The sequence below is a fragment of the Chiroxiphia lanceolata genome, chromosome 3 (genome assembly GCF_009829145.1).
Source record: "Chiroxiphia lanceolata isolate bChiLan1 chromosome 3, bChiLan1.pri, whole genome shotgun sequence".
Lineage (NCBI taxonomy): Eukaryota > Metazoa > Chordata > Aves > Passeriformes > Pipridae > Chiroxiphia > Chiroxiphia lanceolata.
Window position 1 is genome coordinate 50,417,719 of NC_045639.1, and position 20,126 is coordinate 50,437,844.

Sequence of the window (20,126 nt, forward strand, 5' to 3'; positions counted from 1 at the left end):
ACCCACAGTGATTAAATATATGGTTAAGTCTGAGTTAAAAATGATGGGTCTAGCTATTCAGCTAAATGTAATATGGTCCTGGTTAAAAATATTTCCTTTCTCCTACTCTATAAATAACATTGTAAGTATGGTTTATAGTTTCTCCAAACACCCATTCTTCAGTTCTGTTCTAGACTGTTTGCACTCCTGATTTCTGACTGCATGGGATCTGCTCACTGGCAAGACATCTCTCCTATTTTCAGTAAATCTTTTATTTGCTTTAGTGGCATACCCATGTAGAGAACGGTTCATGGATTTGCAGAACTGAGAAATTTTTGTTCCTGATTTCTTAGTGCAAACGTGTATGTTGTATTTGGTCCTGTTGCACAGAGGCTTGCAGTACTGTGCTGGTCATAGATATAGTTTGGCAAATACTCTGGCTCGACTGGGAAAAGAGTTTGAAGAGAAGAACAAGGAAGAGGAAAATTGTAAGCATTCTTTCACTTTCCTTCCTTCACTGTGTTTTTGGACACTTAGAATAAAGTGATGGTAGCACTAATGTGAGACTTAAGGTGTTCAGACTCTTGAAGCTGTACTTACTAGTAAACCTCAAACAGCAGTTTATAGGAAGTATAAACTTGTGAAATGTTCTTTTGTGTGCTCTTGAATGTGTTACAATTTCTTTGAGAAAGAAAAAGAATTGCTTTACTACCTTAAAAATCCTGGAAATAAAAATAGGTTAGAGTTGGGAAAGCAGTAAGCCACTGAAGTCAGAACTTGCATTGATGGTTCTTTTGTTAGTCTTTCCAGCTTCAGTCTTTCTGTGACACAAAAGTTAGGTTCCTGCTGAGACTTACAGTTCAGTAGAGCCTGATATTTATTTTCTTTAACTAGAAATAACATAGAGTGTGTGACCAAAGTAGGGTTATTATACTGGCATATATTGAAATTTCTAAGAATTTGCATTTCATTATTTAATATTATTTTGTTTATGCAACTCTATCATCTGTTTGTTTTATTTGGAGTTCAGTCTGTAGTGCCATATTTTCTTTTTTAGGCGGAAGGCATGCTAGATTTATTTCTTGAATAGTAATTTTTTGCCTGCGTGTTTTTTACTATAGAGGTGGTGCAGAGCTTAGATGCTGCGTTACAGGACTTTTTCTGTAATAGGAATAAGAGATAGCCTCCTTCTGGAGAAAACAAGATCAATAATACATGTGTGTGAATATATGTATGAAAATAGAAAAAATATTCTAGGTTGCACTCAGTTTTATCAATGTGATGAGGATGCCGCTGTTCATGCATAACATAAAGCTGAAGCATGTATAATAAATTGTTTAAACCCATGTTTTCTTCTTTTCCTTGCTACTTGTCAGTATTTGTGTCCTCCTGTTGAGGTAAAAATGAGTAAGGAATGGCTATAATGCGTACCATTGATCTCCTTTATCCATGAGGTTCAAATGAGAATTTTTTGATGATGTTTCTCCTACATCTGTGGTAATAGATAGCTGGTACTGAGCAGGGATTGGAGTAGTTAACAAGTTCTGTGTATAAGAAGATTTAAATAACCCAGTAGATTGATCCAAAATATTTTCTGTGTGTTTTATGCAAATTTTTATCAAGGTGAAAATGGCCAGATTGTCTGTGAATGTATATACCAATGTGCCTATGAAGAAATTGGTATGAGGTGCTGTTGAAAGTAACTTTGGTCTCTCTGGGTGCTTTTCTCTTGGTATTTTGGAGCTTAGACAGCAATGAATGTGCTGTATACTTCAAAATGCTTAAATATTTTCATAAGTTACTACATGTGAATTCACTGATGACTTTCTGGTAAGAGCTGCATTGAATTCTCCCTAGAAGTATAGAGACATTGTTTGAGCATGCAGGGATTGGGTCAGGACAGCCAAAGTCCACTGCAATTGAATCTAGCAAAGGATGCAAAGGGCTCCTACAAGCTTATCAGCAGCAAAAGCAAGAAGAATGAGGACCTGCTGCTGAATGGGGACAGAAGAGGCTGAGATACTTAAAGGCACCTTCAACTCAGCCTTTACTGGTGAGATTTGGCTTCAGGAATCTCAGGCAAGGAAGACTCACTGCCGGGTCACATTGTTCTCAGTAACACTCAGTGAAAGGACAAGAGGCAGTAGTTACAGACTGAAATACAGGAAATTCCAGAAAACCCTTTTCATATGGGGGTGATTGAATGCTGGCATAGACTTCCCCAAGATACTCAAAACCCATTCCTGAGCACTCTGGTCCAGCTGGCTCCACTCCAAGCAGGGAATCTGAGTGGACTAGAGGCTCTGTTGAGGTGCCTTCCCACACCACTGTGCCGTGGGACTGTGCTCCTGGGATATCATGGTGTGTGCTGTCCTTTCAGAAACTTGATTAGGAGTAGGAGTGAAAAGTCAACTCTAGTGTAGTGTGGAAAAAATGCATCTTCACTGGTGCTACGAAACAAAAAGGCATAGAAAAAGCATTCATCATACTATTCTCTATTTCTCGCTGTAGATAAGATTTTATAAAATTAAGACTTCGAACGCTGAGAAGAGAGTCCACTCCATGTAGCCAGTTTTCAGTATTTGTGGTACTGTACTTTATGTGAAGCTGTTTAGACTCCTGCATATCTGTACATTAAGGAAAATGGACATGTCAGACATGCTGCTGATTAGTGCCAGTTCTAGGAACTGAGGTTGGGTCCTGGTATCAGTCTCCATGTAAAGCAGATTGTTAAGTCAGAATTGCATGTCACATTTACAAATTACTTCTAGGACTTTAATTTTTTTCCCAGGACTCTGGCAAATTATTTTCTAGAAGTTGATTAATTGAATATGGAAGAACGTAATTTTTGTGTTGCAAATGGAAAGAGAGACTACTTGACTGCTAATTATATAACTTTAGGCACTTGGAATCTTAGTTACTCATTCTTTTAAGCTAGAAGGTGGAATATGCTGCTGCAAACTTTTCTTGATCATAGTGTTCCTTGCATATGTTTCTTTTAGTGGGTATATAAAATCTACCTATTGTCTTGCATCGTGTCATTCTCAAAGAAGGATATGGCGAGTGATTAAAGAGAAAAATAAGTAGTGACTTTGGTGAAAAACATGAGTTTGTTTTATACTCAGGTAAATATCCAGTTGGACTTCAGTCTAGGAATCAAGATAATTTATGCTGTAACTGAAAATGTCTAGAAGTACTGTTTGATTAGCTTCTGTATGTATTCTACAAAATTAAGTTTTTCCAAATAGGGTTTTAGATAATGTGTCTGAGTGTGAGGGAGAAAAAAAGAGAATAGGTAATCTAAGAAAGGATGTATATGGTCATGTTGGGAAGGGAATGTTCCTTGGCAATTCCAGTTATCGTTTACCACTTTTAGCACAATTGCTTTTTTTCCCCTTCTTACTTGGTATGTTTTCCCTTTTGGGTCAGTAGGAGAGCAGTTTCTTAGAACAGAGAAGTAGTACAGTAAATCCATTGTGCCTCTAGGACATATTAACTTCAAAAGATAGGATGCTTCAGTCTCCTAGTGAAAGTCAGACAGAATCTAGCCTGCTTGTTTGTTGTTTTTTTTTTTCTCTGACTCCAGCATGATTCTATCTTGCAAAGGCGTGGTCTAATTCTTTCAAGTGAAAAATGTTGAAGCAGATTTGTTACGATGAAATTGATACCTCTGGCAAGTTGGATCTGATTCAGATGACTGTGCCAGGGATGGAAGTCGTGAAGCTTAAGGAGACAAAAGAAAGCAAAGAACTTTTTCAATTAGAGTGGAACTTCAAAAAAATATAGCAAACTTAGCTTAAAATTATGTGTGGATTGAGATCAGAATTGCTGTTGTGTTTATGTATTTACTAAGATGAGCAGTAATATTCTGAGATTTTCCTTCACATATATGACATTTCTATTTGGCACTGGTAAGCGTTCCTATCTGAAGGAAATTTTCTGATTTTGTTTTTTTTTTACTTTTTCTGTTTCCTGAAGCGAAGGAAGAGAATTTGAATACTTTTGCATCAGTCCCCCTGTAATTGTGTGTGTAAACTAGGTCTGATTAACCGGCTGAGAGATTCCAAGGAAGGTTTAAATGAAATCTTTAAAGGTTCAAACCTGAAAGTATTGGTGGCTCTGATATCTTTGCAGAACTTCAATGGATGCAGTTGTAACTTGAGACACAGTTCATCTGAATAATTCAAAATATAGAATTGAGGTGTATAATTGTATTTAATTGATTTTTCTTAATTTTGCCCACTTTCTTTTCCTTAAATGTCGTAATAGATTATAGAAATCTTTCTTATGATGTTCTCCATTTAAACAGGCACCAGGTACTTTACCTTTTTAAAGACTGCTTTCTCTCTATTCTCTGTAGCTCTCCCCACTGGATTGCCTACTGATTGGCTAAACCTCTGAACAAATGAATAGCAGGAAAAGAATAAACCAGCAACTTCTCAGCCTTTAATACGGAATCTGATGCTGAATCACCTTTGAATGGGAGGTGAAGGACTCTTCAGAAAAAACGCAACACCCCAAAACTAGGAAACAAAGGAAAATAAAAAGGATTGATACTGAAAAGATGTCTTGTGACCTTAGTGGAAGGATCTGGTCTGGTCTTAGTCTAGTAGAATTTTAATCAAGTAGATTAAACAAGAGGGTGGGAATTCCCAAGTAACAGGCCTAGGTAATATCCCCTTAAAACTGGCAAATGCGTTGTCACTCTGGGAACAGGGACATGGCCTATGAGTTTTAGCCCATGGAAAAGATATATTTCCTTTAGTGGGGTGCATTGTCCTGCTTAAGAAGGAAATTAGAAGTTTTTCTGCCCTTTGACTGATTCCTTGATATAAACTGGACTCAATTGCATTAGTGGATGCCAGCACTCAGACTGCAAGCACAAGCCAGACCAACAGGGTCTTGTTGAGAAGGAGGAGGGACTGTGGTACTCCACCACTGCCATTTAAAGCCATTTAAAGCTTCTGATTCTACACTCTGAGGAATAAACAGTAGCAGTGAAGAGAGTTGGGAATACAGATAAAAATTAATACTGTAAAGTGAATTTTCAATCCTGCTTTATATTGTAGACTTGTACACTATTTTTACAAGGCTATGCTTTGTTGCTCTGTGGACCTGTGTATGCTGTTGCAAGGAGTAGGAAATTTCCCTCTAGTAACTTTTGGGTAAGAGTGATTTCTCAGCACTTTGTTAGGTGACAACTTTATGATATACTGGCAATGAGCATTCCCATATCCACTGTGTTTGCTTTTCTATTCTACCCTTTCTTGGGAAAGCAGGAGTGTAAGCAATAGCACTAAGAATTTCTTCTGAAGTTGCATTGGAAATTAAAATTTGTCTACATAATATACATACAGTACCTTACATTGTTACTTAGTTTTACTGTTTAAAAAAAATGCTGATGTGATTTCTTGTTCTTACATGTAGGAGATTATTTTTTTTTATAATTTTTGTTATGAATTGTCCACAGTTGGATTGTAGTTTCCTTACAAACTGAAGGATGAGTTTTTAAGTTAAAAATCTAAATAATCAGAGCAATGTTGCAGAAACAGTGCCTATCAGAAACTAACACTAAAAACCCAGCACAGATATCCTAAAAAGACTGTTTGAGACCAGAAAGAGGAAAGAGTCTAGGAGACAATCTTCATAATTATTAAATATGAAGTTAACTTCTTGAAATGCAAACTCTCATTTTAAATAGACAAGAATTTACGAAGAAGGTCCCTTTTATAGCTGTAAGGAGGAATGAGAAATTACTCATTTCAAGCTTATTTCTCTCAGTGTGCTATTCTCTGCACCACATGAACAAGTATCTAGAAACAACCATGAATCAAATGCTATTCCAGAATGTTAGTGGTGTTTTAAGCTCCAAGGAGGAATGTTTGAAATTGTAGGAATTTCTGAATATCTCTTTTGCTGTTCTGTTAAAGAAATAGTTTGGATCTTGGATCTTCATTTGAATCTGGCTTTCTGAAAGTGAATATCAATATGGTCTATTAATTTTGAAATATATTGGAATTGTCATCACGTAGTTGACATTTACTATTAACAGTTAAGAAAACCCCATGATCTAAAGAGAACAAATAACCACTGCTTACTGTTGGACTTATATCAAAATCCTTCTCTCTCTCTCTTAGAAAAATGCAGCTGACTGTAGCTGCCAGCTAATGTACAAACAGAACCGAGAGAGGGAACAGCTGCGCTCTGAAAAATAGCATAGCTCAGAGGCATCAACGCCCGCCTCGGCTCCTCTGGTGTTTACTTTCAGGCTAGAATTATATATTTTGGGGCACTTTTACATATGTAAGTAAGCTTTTCTAGATGATCTGCAGAATTAATGATTCTCACAAAGAAGAAAAAAAAGTAACAATATGTTGATTTTTAAGAGTAACTTCATCCTGTTTTGTCTTACCTTTGTGCTTCTAGCATTTCTTAAAAATTTCTGTGACAGTCAGTCTATGTTGCATATAGTTTGTAGGTCCAGTATTCTGCAGTCAGCATCTTTGAACCTACTTGATGAGTGCATGTTGGCCGAACAGGTCCTATGCCTGGTTCACCTGAATTTTGAGGAATACCATCTAGAAATAGGTGGCAGTTACTGTTTCTACTTGGCAGGCTTCTATGTTGTGGCAAGTGGGACCCCCTCATTAAGGAGCAAATAATGTGTCATGTTTCTGGTAGAACTGGAGCTGAATCTGCATGCGGCAGATATAAAACAAGATAGTAAGTGGTGGCTAAAGTTGGGTAAATTACACTAACAGAAAAAAATTAAAGCGGTGAGTATGAAGAGTGATAAGTATGAAGATGTGCATTCGTGTGTCTTTTGTGTTCATCGTGGTGTGCCAAATACAATTCTCTTTCCCACTGAAATGCAGGTACAGCTTGTTATGCAGAAAAAAAATTTGTTACAAACTAGGAACTTTTGACCTCCAGTGAATGTGAATTCAATACTGCCCTAAAATCTGACTCCAATGACTGCTTTAAGTGACTCCAAGTTTTTACATAGCATTATGTCCTTCAGTTACTCCTGACAACTGCCAGCATTTTGTCTCTGTTGCTTGTTGTATGTTTTGCTCCAGATGCCACAGGAACAGTAACTTATTTTTGAACTCCACAAAAATAAGCTTAACGCTTTCTTTGCTTCAAGCCAAAAGAGCATTTATTTCCTGTTTGTTATGTTTTAGCAAATGAGCTGTATTTTGGAAAGGGTGTAACACTGGTATTTTCTAGGTAGTACGAATATAATTTGTCACGCAGGGGAAAAAAAGTGTACGTATTATGGTAATTTTCAAAGAGGTAACTTGTTTCTGGGTTCATGTTACAAAGTTCTGATTTACTGAGGGAACAGGCTTTACTTTTCCCAGGGAGCATATGGCATGTTGTTTTCTGTATAAAACCTGGTAATTTTCAAGGGCAAGACAATTGCAACTTGTATGCTGTTTTTAGAAACTTGGGTGTTGCTGTTGCCAAGCATGCAAACTAATGTTTTACGTTGGTTTTTGACAGGGACACTAACTAGGAGTCAGAATCTGTCTGTCTGCTCCTTCACTGACATCTTGCTCCTGGAAAGTCTTTTGTCACTGGGAAGGTGGCAGGCAGAGTCTCTCCCTGGCCTTGCATTGGGGTCCTTCACCTCAGCTGGTTGTGGGGTACCCTCTGGTCAGAATAGAGGACCTCATCCACTGAGTGCAGTTTAAAACACAGTTTGTCTGACCTAACAGCATAAAAGTTCCCCAGTAGATGGACAAATAGTGTTGACATGGCCCTTGGTAACAAATCTTTTCAAGGACATGGAAAAATAGGCATCTGGGTTTAGTAATGGCTTCTGCGAACATTGTGATACATTAGTAAACTTAATAGAAACTGTATTTCAATTGCTAGTGTCCCAAATGATTCTTGTGAGATTACAATTCATTTAGTTTGTGACAAAATGAATACTCAAGGTAAACTTATTTTTAATTAACAGCATCTTTTGTGGTTGCAGTAACATTGTTTTTCAATATCTCACAGCTTAGAAAGAGAGGGAAAACAATTATGGAAGATTCAAAACTAGTAATTTGGTTTTAGTATTATGGCTCATATGAGATTTACTCCATAAATACTGAAGATGCTTCTCTGAAGAAAGAAAATGAGTAATTTGTTTTCTTTTTATTATAGTCACATGGGAAAAAAAAAAAAAGAACCTGACTTACTGTCCACTTTTAGTTTTCTGTGGAAAGCCTTTTATAAAGGCAGATCTGGTAACAGTTGCATTCAAGCAAAGTTGAAGAAAAGAAAAGAAGGTTGGCAGTAGCAAGATAAAGCTTTGAAGTTTTTTCAGAAATTATAACATTTTAGCTTAATTCATATTTTAGTTCAGATTTCTTTTCTGTTGCTTTAGAATTCTAAAACTGTAGTGACTTGTGCATGTTGTCAGTACTTGGGTTTTAGCATGCACTCAGTTGTTTTCTTCTGACATTCTGGAAATCTGATGGTTCCTGGAATAGACACATCTTTGACAAATTAGAAAGCTCTTTAGTTTTGTGAAATGATATCAAGAATGTAATACAGATTTTTGTATTAAAGCTTCTAGTAATACTGAACAGCTGGAAAAAATTACAAATGTTTTAAAACCAAAATAATCAGAGCAGAATATTGTTTTTGCCGTGCCATACCATGTCTTCTGGTAATTGCAGGCCATTTCCTGGTCATGGTGGCTAGTGAACGTCTTCTTTAGAGCTGAAAGTGGAGTGATGGGTGCAGGAGAAAGCCAGCTTCCCTTGGGGTGTACCAGTGGTGTGTGTTGGGCTGAGGGGGTCACCTACCAGAGCTGTGATTTTTCTGATGGTACCAATGACTTAGTTAGGAATAATGTAATCAGTATTATCTGTTAAATTACTGAATTATAGTAGCTGAGTGCTACTTGTTGGATGGATGCTGAATAATTTTTGCTGACGACTGCAGAAGGACAGGAGATGCCATCGTAGGCTATGTGTAGTTCTTCCACTGTTGAATGTTCCCATGAACATTGAAAATATCTTGAAGGCTGTAGGAGGAAACACAAAGGACTTTGTGGGTTATTGACCAGAATGTGTTTGTTCATCTTGCCAACAGTGGACCTAAGCTACATCCAAAATCCTGGCCTCCCTCCAAAAACCATGAACTTCTTCTGTGCGGTTCCCAGTCTGTCCTGGGCTCTGACTGAGGGGCCGGATGGCCAGCCAATACCTACCACGATTGCGCAGATTGCATTTGGATCAGTACCCTATAGCTCTACATTAGCTTTTATTTTGGGATGTGTGGCAATAAGTTGTTGTGTATTGCAGTGAGTCTAGAAGCTGTTGATAAGGTCATTGGGGTGTGGAGGCTGGAGTGCTGTGACATGCAACACCTGGAATCCTGCATCGGTCCTGAAACACACCAGGCATGTGTCCTCTTTTTCCATCCTAAGTCATGGAGTTACCAGTGGCAAACTGATACACAAACTGAACAGATTCATGGGTTTACTTTGTGAGATGTGGAATAAAACATGTGTTGGCTAAATGAAGAATATGTAAACTATATTTACTTACGTTTATCCTTAACTTTGTCTTTAGGTTTCAATGCAAATGTTGGGAGCCTGCACTGGTGAATTTTCTAAACAATTTATCTCCTCCCTGTCAAAAGAGACCTCTGGCCTTGATTATGATACCAGATACCATGTGTCCTAGCTGGTTTCATCGTGCTGCTTCAAGTTGTTTTAACACTTAAATGCAAAAGTAAATTTTTGCTACTTTGTTTTTTGTGATGATACTAAAACTGGGAATTTAAAATTCAAGAAATCTGTTACATTGAATAACTGAACCCATTCTGCAGAACTTGGAGAATGTCATTTACAAAAACTGGAGATTGTAAACTGGATTAGATTTTGTACATACTTCTTACTCTCTTGAAACCTGATTGCAGCAAACTTCTTGATTTGACTACTGCCAAATTCCCTTGGAGTGCTGTCTTTCTCTTTTGAACTTTGCAGATGTCAGATGTTTCTTTTGTGCATTCTATGGAAGCATTGAGAATATGTGCATCAAACAGTAGTTTTATGGAATCATTTGTGGCATAAAGCTGAGTGAAAACACTGTTTTGTCATGTGCCTCTCCCAAGATGCTGGAAACCTTTGCAATACTGTGGTTGTTTTGTTTCGATTTCTTTCCTGTATGTTAGAGCTGTTGACATTTTAGGATTTTTTTGTGGCAACAATTCAGTGGAGGAAAACTTGATTAGAGGTTTGAGATGGGGAAGACAACCCACCTTCTATATATACCTCTTCTACTGGATATATTTGGTATGTTGTATAAAATAGCTTACCTTATTTTCCCTTTCGATAAACATATGGGCTAAGCTGTTTGTTTTTGAATAGGAAGCCACACTGTGGTGGGGCTGGATCTGTAATTACGGGAAGGGCTCTTGAGTATAATCAAACCTACTCTTTTAGCGTTGTCTGAATTGGACCAAAATACACAGCTTGTAATAGCACGTATCAGCAAACCTGCCTGGTCTGAAGTATGTTGACTTTATCTCTTACACCTTAATTTTAAAACTCAGCTGAAGCTTCAAGATGATGTAGCATAATTTGATGATAACGTAAGAGGGGAGTTTCTGTTGGTGGGTTTTGTGTTTTTTTTCCTGTCTGTTAGCTTGTGCTGTGTTGTCAAGACTGGAAAGTTACAAATAAGCAAAAAAAAAAAATCTGATGCTGAACCAACGCCAAATATGATTTTTATTTGCAATGGCATAAATGAGGTGTCCTGTTTGAAGAGACATTCCTTTTGTGGGGATGGTGGCCATCAGGAAGTGCACAAGCTGCTGTTTGACAGAAGTCCACAACCTTGTAATGTTTTCTTATTACAAGTGATGATTTTCTTTTCCCTTTTTTTATTGCAGATTACCATACAAATTTTGCACATGGAAAAGAATGAAGGAGGGAGAACAAGTTAAAGAGAAAAATTTGGTGGTAAATGCTTTAGAAGTATTTGAAGTAGGTTTTATTGAAATGTAGGTTGAAGTCTGTAGCTCTGGGGTAGCTGTGGCTCTGTGCTGCATTTTGTACCAATTGATGCCTCTGTGTTGATTGAGCTAAAAGGTGAAGGACTGGATTTGTGGGGGAAGTGATCTTGTGCTGAATTCCTGCTTTCTCTGCTCTGTCTCTTAGACGTTGGTGGAGCAATAAGCTGCGAAAACAAGTGGCAACAGTAATAGTGTTGAAACTTTTGGGTGCAAGTCTTTTAACTCCTGGTGTTGGATGAGATGAGAATTCTCCCTTCCTTCTTAGCTAATATTTTTTTCTGATTATGGATCACTAATTTTTTAGATGGGTGGTTTGAAACTGTGGAAGGATGTTTTTCAGGTAATGTACTGAGGCATCCTTAAAGACCGAGCTCTAGGAATGTGAGCCAAGGGCTGAGCACCCTTCTTGGGCAACCTGCTTTCTCCTTCATGTTCTTTTTGCCTCCAGGGGTGCTTTGAAAGCTTGCCTCTTTTTGGAAAGTTCTTGATTCCAACTTGCATGTTCTGGTAACAGCATGAGATTATGGAAGGAGTTGGAAGGGATGGGTGTTGCCCAGCAGCAAAAATCCCTGCCCTTGTGTTTTCTTCCAAGAATATGCATAAATAAATAAAGACTACAGGTTTGTCCCTAAATGCTGTGTTCAAGGATGCTTTTATGGAGACCAGCTTACTGGGGAAAAAAATAACCAATAATATCAGGTAGGTTGTCCAGCTGCCAAACTGCAAGGAGAAAATTGCAGAATGCTACCTAAAGAAATCTTTAGTGCTCTTTTCTTTCTCTTGAGTAGAGCTAGAGAGCTATAAGCGATGTAATACAGAAATCAAAGCTATGAATACAGGAGGCTATGGCTGTACAATCCAATCCCCTACTACTGTAAGCAATTAGCTCCTATAATCCATTTAAAAACCATTTTAAAACTAGGTAGGTTTGTTTACTTTTGCATTCTTTCTGAAAACTTGCCACCAAACAACACTGCTCTGTTGTTTAGAAAATTTCTTTCGTTTCCAGCTGAAACTTCTTGCTCCGGCATCTTTATTTATCTTTGAGTTTGTGCCACAGTCTTTTTGTAGTTTAAATAGCTCATGTTTCTATGAGCCTGTAAAAGCTAATGTAGTCCTTTTCTGTAAAGGAAAGCAGCACTTCTAGTTTCTGGCAGGATTTACTCCTTTCCTCTGATGGTACCGGTAGCACTTTTTGCACCTGTTTCTGGAACAAAATGGACAAGAATGGTACACAGTATTTTATATGTAGTCTCATGCAAGACTTTGTTCCAGAAAGTCATGTTACTATTACTTCCTCCACTGGACACTAACTTTCCTGAGGAACACTATGCTCCTGTTTTCCTTTCTTAACATTCATTATCATCTAGATATGGACATGTTAATTGATCCATTTTTCCTAGTTGAAAACTCTATTAGGAGGGTCTCTCAGTGTGGGGGTTTGTAGTATTTAGTTTCATTTCATTTCTGTTATTCTGATCCTCAGCATTACCACAGTTCTCCATAGACCAAGTTGTAATCCTTCTCTACTGACAGTTCCTTCCAGCTTTGTGTCATCAGGGAGCATCATTATAGCTGTCCTAACCTTTGTTCCAAAGTAATTACCAAGATGATGCCATTTTGATTATAGACTGCAGCATGTCCAAATTAAGTTTGTGCATCTTATGGTTCTTATACAATTACAAAATTCTTTTCTCTCTTTCTCAGGTAGAAATTATTAAGTTCAGAGAAGAGGATCAAATTCTGTTGTGTTTTGGTTTGGTATTGATATACAGTAATTATGTGAAATTGTAACAATTTTGCATTTCTTCGAGTATCAGACTAAGATCAAACAAGTCCTTCCCTCTGAATTTGCCATTTCAGTTACTTAAAGCTGTAAATGTATTTGTAGTATAGGAACACACAAATGAAAATTGTGTAAATCTGAGATGGATGACAGCAAGGAACACTCTTAAGATTACTAATTAGAACTGGATAACTGTTGCCATTGCTTTTCCCCTCTGTTCTGTATATGTTTTCTGCCCCGTATCTGAAGATGCTCTGTGACAGTTCATGTGTCCACTGTGTTCCTTCCGCAACTCTGGCAGAGTTTTCAGGAGACCAAATTTGAGATAAAACGATGAACTTTATGCATGGGTGATTGCTCTGAATCGATCTTAAAAGATTTGTCAAGCCATTAGTTATTTATTTCTCAAGTTGAAACAAGAAAAATTTGGTAATTCCCAACATTTTTATTTTTAATTTGAAAAATCTAGTAAATTGGTGAACTACAGGTATTTAATATTTTTCTAATTCAATTAAAATAATTAAAGTGATATTTTTGATAATCTCTGTTGAAGGAAGCATAGTTTTGTAGTCCACAATCTTAGAAGATCATGGTAAAGAATAAGATAGCAGAACTAAATGTGAGTAATACGTTTCTGTCATGGCAGTTTGTGTGTGTTGTTTGGATTTAGAGATAGGATTGGAGCATTTTGTACCACAGTGTGCTGAAAAGTCTTCTTGGTGGTCTGGAGCCATTTCAACAGTTGCTATAAGATCTGTGAATTTATTGATTTTGTATATGAATAAATACCACAAGTAAAATTTTAGTGTGTTAGGTGTAAGCTGTTTATCTTTGCCTTTCCATGTACCAAATATAATGCATGTAACTCTGGATATTATTGGCTGCCTTCAGAAAACTTTCTTTTCAGACAAACATATGAAGTCATTTATGTGAGTCATCAAAGTATCTTTCCTTCCATCATTTAAAAATGTGATATACTTCTAAGCATTGACCTCTGTCTCCTCCTATTTTTCTATGTCTGCTGAAGAAAATAAACTATACACGAAGAGGATCGATGTTTCTACCTCATAAAACCCGTGAGATCTGTTCAATGAAGGAAGAGAAGGACTACACATCTGTAGGAGAAACTTTGTGTAGAGCTTTAACATGTGGGTGGTCTGTTTTCCCTCTTGGAATTTTCCAAAGTTGCCAAAGTACCTGAGTGTTTTATTGTAAGGAAAATGTTTCTGATGTTTTCTTGTGCTGGAAATTGGAAGCGTTTGTCCCTGAATTTGGAGGTAGAGGGAGAACTAGGATGAGTTTCATTCTGGGGCGAGAAGCTGCTGCTAAAATGACTCGCAAATATATTTTGTGTGAGATTGGCCTAAATTGCCCTAATTGGGATGTACCCCTGAAGTGGCTGTATCAGCTCTTGTTCTACCTGTTGAATTAAGCAATAATAACATGGCAATGAGTTGCTTGGAAAGTAACATCTGCTCTTTGAAAACTTTCTAAAATGCCTTACTGGGTTTGTCTTCTTACAGCAATTGTTTCTATCTGCTGAATGACAAAAAGGCCGTCTAGATGCCAAGAAGTGCATGAAGTGTTTTGAAGGACTTAAGCAATCTGCTCAGGACTGCTGAAAATGAGTTGCAGGTTTGTCCCATCAGGTGCTCTTGCTTTCATTCTGAACACGGGGTTAGACCAGCTGGTAGTGTCTTATCTGATGCAGAGAATTTTGAATTCTGGTAGGCAGAGAGTACAGTAGAGATTTAGTCCTTGTAGCAATCCTTGAAGTGTTTGAGCATATACAACTCCAGCTTTTGCATACTTATGTGCTTGCTTCTCTTGCCTTCCTATATGCAGTGAGGAGGATTTAAATAGCAGTGAATCTGCATCAGAAATGATACTTCTGTCCTCCCTTGAAACAAGATTTTACTCTTTGAAAGTTATTTCTTTGCAATTAGTTTTTCTTGTTTTGAGTGTCATGTTTATTTCAGAAAATAGTGGAACTTTTGAGTGCAGTTACCTTTACTGCTGTTTCTCTGGAAATTATTACTGTGTGAAGTCAGCAGAAAGCTTTTCTGCTATTAGTGTGCTGGTTGCAGTTGTTCATGAAGTAGGTCAAAGGGTTTTGAAGATATACAAAAATATGAGACACACATGTTGGATTTTTCATAGTTAGGCGATTAGGTAAGAGAGTTACAATAGCGAGAAAGAGGCAATAAACTGTGCCGCTTGCTGGAATCCCTAGGCTGTGGGATTTCATGTGTGTGCCTAAAGGTCTTATTGTAGATTCAAATAATTTGCCTACAGCATAGGGACTGTATGATAATGAAAGATACTACTTCACTTAATGTTTCCCAACAGGAAGGGACTGTATGATAATGAAAGATACTACTTCACTTAATGTTTCCCAACAGGAAGGAAAATTATTAAGGGAATACCTATATCAGTAATAGTGCTGTCAAACTCTTGTACTTGGGAGGGAGGGGAAGAGGTGGTTGAACTGGCTGTTGCAGGAAAGAGCTCACACAGATGCGGAAGGAGATGTGAGGAGACCAAGCTACAGAGAATGTGACATGTGCCATTATGGCAGGTCCTATCAGGAGGTATAATACCTTCTTTCCCTTCATCTGTCTCCTGCTTACAGTCTTTGTTTACACAAGTAATTTTACTCACAGGGACAGACTTACCCTGAGGACTTGTGGGGATGTTTGTCTCATGACTACTACTATTCTAGAGTGTCCTGATTTTGGCTGGGATAGAGTTAATTTTCTTCCTAGTAGCTGATTCAATGCTGTGCGATTGGATGTAGTATGCAAATAATATTGATAGTACACTGATGTTTTAATTATTGCTAAGTAGTGCTTATTCTAAGTCAAGGACCTTTCAGTTTCTTTGCAATAGTCAATGATGGCTGAAATATAAATATGGGAAGGCAGACTGACTGTATTGTACCTTCACAAATCTGCCAAGGCAGGTACCATACGCTTACAAGGGTGGAAGCAACTACCATATAGCTGAAAACATACCCTGTGCCCTACACCACTGCCCAGAACACTAACCGGAGCCTTGAAAAGCAAGTCTTAGGGAAACACAGTACCCGGAAAGAACTGAGTCAGACAACAGGACTCATTTCCAAAACAACCTTAGAGATACCAGGGTCAAGGAACATGTCACTGAATGGTTATATTACATCCCCTATCATGCACCAGCCTCCCAAAAAGTCGACCGATGGACTGTTAAAGACTACACTGACACCAATGGATGATGGGACTCTTCCAACTTGAAATATTCTGTGTTTGTATGATCTGGATACGCATTTAGCAAAAGTCACCTGGTTAGTCAACACTAGAGGATCTACCAATAGGGCTGGCCCTGCTTCTGTGTACTTTAGAAGGGGATAAAGTACCTGTAGAGCACATTAAAAATATCATAGGGAAAACAGTCTGGATTATTCCTGCCTCAGGCAAAGGCAAGCCCATCAGTGGGATTACTTTTGCTCAAGGGTCTGGGTACACTTGGTGGGTAACATGCAAGGATGGGGAATTCTGATGTGTGCCTTGAGGGGATTTGATTTTGAGTGAGAATAGCCAATTAATTAAAATTTATGATGTTAATTTCTGTATAACACTGTGTATCATCACTTCTATGGTGACTGTATGCCCATCATTGCACTGGGCCCATCATGGTGCCTGTCTCTGCCACTTCGGATTCAGGGATCTGAACTTAACACCCTTTCCAGAATATTGCAATAAAAATCACATAGATTAAGAAAATTGAATGTAAAGAAAACCAGATGAGAACAGAGGTGATGTAATCAGACATGGCTTCAGTATGCAACAGTCCAACACCGTACACTGTCTTTCCTGTCCTGAAAGACTGTTATAGCAGATGGAGACCAAAGTCATGGACTAAAATCAAAATGGACATTTTGTAGGGATAGCCCATAGACTATATGGGCTATGATATGGGAATGATATCTGTGTATATATATTAAAAGACAGGAAAGGTGACGATGTTTAAGTGGGGTGTATTAGAAAGACTGGGTCCTGGGGATGATGTAAACGGTATAGAATAAGGAGTGGATACTGTCCTGGTTTCAGCTGGGGTAGAGTTAATTTTCTTCCTAGTATCTGGCACAGTGCTGTGTGTTTAGATTTAGTATGGGAATAATGTTGATAACGAACATGTTGTTTTAGTAGTGCTTACCCCAAGTCAACGACTTTTCAGTTTCCCATGCTCTGCCAGAGAGGAGGTGCACAAAAAACCAGGAGAGAGCATGGCCAGGACAGCTGACATGAACTGGCCAAAGGGATATTCCATACCACAGAACATCATTCTCAGTATATGAACTGGGGGGAGTTGGCTGGGAGGGGCCAGTCGCTGCTCAGGGATGGACTGGACATCAGTCAGTGGGTGGTGAGCAATTGTATCGTGCATCACATGTTTCTCTTGTTAATCTCTTTCTTTTTACCTCCCTTTTTATCATCACCATCATTATTATTTTTATTACTCTTATTATTATATTTTATTTCAGTTATCAAGCTGTTCTTATCTCATCCCACAGGTTTTACCTTTGTCTGATTCTGATTTTCCTACTTGGGGTGCCAGAGGTATGAACAAGCAACAGTGTGGTACTTAGTTGCTGACTGGGCTTAAACCATGACATAAAGGTACAGGCTGTGGGGAGGCATGTGTGTCTTTAGCCATTGGAAATGGTTAGGAATAGTAGACACCTTCTGTTTGAAGGGATGGAAAAGGAGTTGGTAGGTAATGACCTGAGAACCAGAGAGAAAAGGGAAGACTTCACAGTTGTGCCATTCTTTTTTGTATAAGTCAAAAGATGAGAGAGGAGAAATGATCAGTTGAATTTGAGAAAGAAATGACCTTTTGAACTTTACTGTTTAGCCTTCTTCATAAAAAAAGTCTTAGAAAAGTGATTGATAGGTTTGTAAGTGAAGAGAAGTTGATGCTTTTGATGCTTTCACCACAGATATTTCAAATGCCCTGTCTAGAGGGTGCTGAGAGATTTCTCAGCTCTGGAGGCAGTGAGAGCCCCTTGATGGCAGCTGGAAAATACTGTGACAGGAACTATGTACTGTTTTGGCACTGGCTTCTGGTTATTGCCTTTGAGTCACTTGTTATAGGTACAGTTTCTTTGCAGTATCTCTTAAAAGGCAAGCATGTCTGTAACTGTTAGAAAATGGGTGCTTAATGTCATTCTACAGGTTTAGATAGTGTTTGGTTTTAAGTTTTGCTTTCTCTGATGGATGTTTCATGTGTACACGCATTCTTGTTAGACTTCAGAGACAAGAATGCTTCCATTAAAAATGCAAATACGTAAGCATTGAAGAGATTTTTGTTGCAAATCTGAAAGTTATTGTGTTTGATATCTTGTACTGTCTTAACTGTGGATACTGTATTGGGAAGAGTTGCCCTGAAAATTGAAGTGTTGAAATCCCTAGTGCTCTGTTACTGAGTATGGATATCAGATAGAAGCCCTGTGTTTGCGCATCATTGACAATTCTGCCATGTTCAGGCAGAAGTACTGGAATTGTTATGCCTTCAAGAGATGAAAAAATGTTCTATTTCTGCCACAGGATTAATGAAGCTGAGTATTATGGAAGAGGGCTAGGAGTTGTTTTTATTAGGTAGCAGTTACGACTAGTTCAGATGACTAGTTTGTGAAAGCAGGATTTCTTATTAGCTCTGCAGGTGTACTCAGTATTTCTCTTCTCCAGTATCTCAGAGATCCTGTCTTCTTTGCTCTTCAGCTTGTCCATAATGGACTTATTTAATTCGTAGGGTCAGTAGGGTACTACAGAGAACAGTATTTCCTGGCTTGCTCTCATGAAGTGTGTGCATGCCTCAATAAGATTTATGCTGTCTGCCACTGGCAATTCTTCATAATAAGGTAGACAAGTACTTTCTCTCTCAGGTAGTCATTAATTGCTATTGCTTGCATATTTGATAAGAGAAGAGGCTTCCTTTTTGCATGTAGAGGTTTTACTTTGTGAGAGCCTACAGCACAAGACAAAGGTTTGATATGTAAATTACAAGTCAAAACGTTCTGTTAGTTTCTAAGCAAGTGGAAATGGGACCTTTTGACAGGAGATGAGTGCTGCCATTGGTCGGGCACAGCTAACATCTGTCCACAGCTGCCCTTGCTGCAAGGCTGAGGGAGACCAGCTGAAGGCCCCACGGCAGCCTCCTCTGGTCAGATCTAAGGGAGTGGTACAACACCACACCTGCAGTGCTGGGACACCACTAAGTGTACAGAAACGTCTGTGCATGGTGAGGACTGGTATTCCCTGCATGTGGAACCAGGGCAGTGAGGAGTGTGTCACTGGACAAGGCCATCACGTTGGCACACCCCGGTGCACTCTGGCTCTATAGCATTTTAGTCTGAGTGCCAGCCCACCATCGGGGTGATTTGCTCTTTTTGTATCCAGATGTGGCTTTGCTATCTGCACCACCCACTGTGGGTCACAAAAGTGTCCACAATTTCATGCTTTTGTGTTGTCATCAGTGTGTATTTGGCAAAATCTAAAAATTAATATGCTTAAGTGTTTTCTGCTTTCCAATAGCTTTATGGTCAGCTCTAATGATGTTCTTTGTTTTTTTTCATACAAAACATGATGCCTTTATGATGACCAAAGATGATAAAATTTCAGTAGAAGTCACACTTTGAGTTATGCCACTGTAGACTTAATTTTTTGAATGCTATTTCACTTCATAAATGCTTAATAACAGTGACTGACATGTCAGTATGGCCATTGACAAAATAACAGTTTTAAATTTATAGGTATTATTATTAACTTGGTACGGAGATATGTTGTTTTTGTCTAGTTGGAATCAGTAAGTACCTGCTATGTGTCTGTGACCAAATGGAAATTAGTCCCAATCCATAGGTCAGAGGCAGAATCTTTAGAGACTAATCCTGAAAATTAGTTGGATAAGTAATACTTGTAAACTATTTAATAAACAGTGTGGTCCTGTTCAGCTTTTCTTGGCTGTTAATGTTGCTGGTATCAAGTATAGCCATTTAAGGAGTAAAACTTGATTTAGTTGTTAAAATCTAAAAATTCTTCTCAGTCTTGCAGAGATATATTAGTATTTTATGTGTTTAAGGATCTGATAATTTTGGCCTAAGCAGCAATCACTACTTCACTAGTATAATATTTGTGTCATTCAGATTTAGAATACTTGCAAATACTTAAATACATAAAATTATTCAATTGTGTAGGTGGATATTCAAGTTTAAACTTCTGATATATGTAATTGTTGTTTTCCTAAATATCAACATGCTCTTCAGACTGATGCTGGGGTAATAAAAAGAATGCTTTTCTTCTGA

General features: G+C 38.1%; 1 protein-coding gene across 2 annotated transcripts in view; it reads left to right on the forward strand.

Moving 5' to 3' along the window:
• UST (uronyl 2-sulfotransferase) overlaps positions 1-20,126 on the forward strand; it is a 160,461-nt gene that overhangs the window by 16,143 nt on the left and 124,192 nt on the right. The gene's annotated exons all lie outside the window — the stretch shown is intronic.